Source organism: Lissotriton vulgaris, chromosome 3_1 (assembly GCF_964263255.1).
Source record: "Lissotriton vulgaris chromosome 3_1, aLisVul1.2, whole genome shotgun sequence".
NCBI classification, from domain to species: domain Eukaryota; kingdom Metazoa; phylum Chordata; class Amphibia; order Caudata; family Salamandridae; genus Lissotriton; species Lissotriton vulgaris.
The window spans coordinates 378,637,011-378,639,164 of record NC_141689.1 but is presented as its reverse complement, the minus strand read 5'-3'; the positions used below and the strand labels follow the sequence as shown (position 1 = coordinate 378,639,164).

General features: G+C 43.2%; 1 non-coding gene across 1 annotated transcript; it reads right to left on the bottom strand.

Annotated features, from left to right (window-relative positions):
• Positions 1-557: 557 nt before the first annotated feature.
• LOC147726483 (small nucleolar RNA snR60/Z15/Z230/Z193/J17) lies at positions 558-641 on the bottom strand. The gene has a single exon (XR_015309621.1). It is a non-coding gene; the product is annotated as a small nucleolar RNA snR60/Z15/Z230/Z193/J17 (small nucleolar RNA).
• Positions 642-2,154: the final 1,513 nt, after the last annotated feature.

The following is a 2,154-nucleotide window of genomic DNA, read 5'->3' as shown; positions in this document are numbered from 1 at the left end:
ACCAAAACAACCACTCGACTCTTAACATGCTGTCAAAAGCAGAGAGGGGCAACACCGGATAAAAAATACCAGAGAGCTTCAAAGAGCAAGCAAAAAATGGCATTCCAAGGACACCACAATTTTCTTCCATTTTATTATAAAATAAAAATGTTATTTCCCTTGGGGATATCCAGGGCCCAGATGGATGCGTTGGTGCGTTCTGAGCTTTTAACATCGTTTGAAGGTTATTCAATAATGAGTTACATATCTTCTCATTTAAAAAGCTTTTTTTTTCTCTTTATGAAATACTCCAATACTTACTAAAGCATTTTTTGTTAAACCTTTCAATTGAAGCCGCTGTACATCCCTTCTTCCATTTCTTGGAATTTAGTGAACGATGTCATAATAATATATATCGCATCTTGCAATTTTCAGGTTAAGTTTAGTGTGCTATAAATTGTTTTGGGATAGTCTGAATATTCATATTAGGTTTCTTGCTTTTGCCACCTAAGCATTTGAGGAAAGAAGACAATAAGCGGGCATTTTGAACAGGTGACCCCAAACTACCAAAAAACGATTGCATACATCAGATAGGAGCGAAAGACAAGAGCTCTTATTCACCACTGTTCATCTGCTGAACTATGTGATCATCATGATATCGATCTCGGCGCGGACCCATCGCGTGCTACTATTATGCAGTACACACTAACAGTACTACATGCCGGGCACCCTCTAAGAAACACAAAGGAATCCTGCCTGAGAAGTCGTTTAACTAGGGCAGGGGCTAGCACGCAGCACATGCCCTCGAGTGATTTATGAAGTTTCATGCAAAGCTCTCTGGTGATAAACGTGTACTTCTGATAGTGTGACTTGGCTAAAAACGATTAAGTCAAATTACATCCCTTTCATCAACAAAATAACCATATCAATCTAGTGAGGAAAACAAACTGACACGAGAATTTAAACACCTTCAACCACCACTTACCAGCTTCATCCGGGCACGTCCTGTTTCTCCAGCGCCACGTCCATTGGCAGCCCACTGAAATGTAATCAGCTTGTTCTCGGTCACCTCAGACCCAGTGCAATTTTCAGCAAATGTGGTCCTGCAATTATGAAAGCAGTATTTTAGTGAGCACGTTATCTACGGGTACATTTCCATGCCAGTCAGCCCTGTGCACTTTCAGCTCCAAGTGTACCTTGTTACGACACATTCCCGAGTTGCAGCAGCACTCTGCATTCAAGATACCAGTTGCGATGCTGAGATCCTGTGCGGGCAGGACACAGACAGCGGGAGGGGGCGGCAGGTGTCTGGGCACCCAGAGGTGTCGTGTCCTGGTGCGATCCAGCAACATTTCTTTGAAGACAAGGCTAGAAATGGCAGTTCAGAGGGTCAGACTAAGATTGAGCTCATTCACCTAATTAAAAGTGAAGTGCTAATCAAGAAAATAATGGCCCTAGTTAGCATGGTGAATAAATTGATCTAAAACACGCTCACCATGTTTTTCGCCTTGTATATGTCAGTAGTGATCATGTGGCCATTCTTCAGGACCTCAGGAAAAAAACTTCACTACATTGTGACTGAATTCAATTTGTGTAATGGTGATCAGTCATGCAACAGTGACTCTACAAACAACACTCGAGACCACATACCCCCACTTCACCAGATGGCTGAGAAAAATATTTCTGGCAAAGCCCCCCTTAGTGGGCATTGCAGCGCCGGCATGATGAGGAGCTAGCCCAATGATGAAGCATAATACACATCCGGTGTGTGAGGGCCCGTGTTCCTATTGGAGCACATTCCTCTCCCTGGATCTCTAATCCCTCTCACATTTCTTACCTTGTGGAACTGCACACCCCTTCTACCAATAACATAGTAAGAGTATTCTATCTTCACCGGCTAACCCATCCACCAGACATCATATAACTGCGCTGTGGTCGTCCATTGTTTTACAGTGTCTAGTCGCGTCGCGTGGAGTCCTTGGGTCCCGAGCAGTAGAATAGGCAATGATAAGCTCACCGGGGCTTTTGAGGCACCAGATTAAGATAGAGTTGCAGCATGAAAACCAAAGTTGCATACATTTGAACAAAAACTTAGTTTGTACAATGTGGGCCCACAAAATTAAATATACAGGAAGATCCTGTGACCTAATAATGACCTTAGTTTGAAGGACAGTG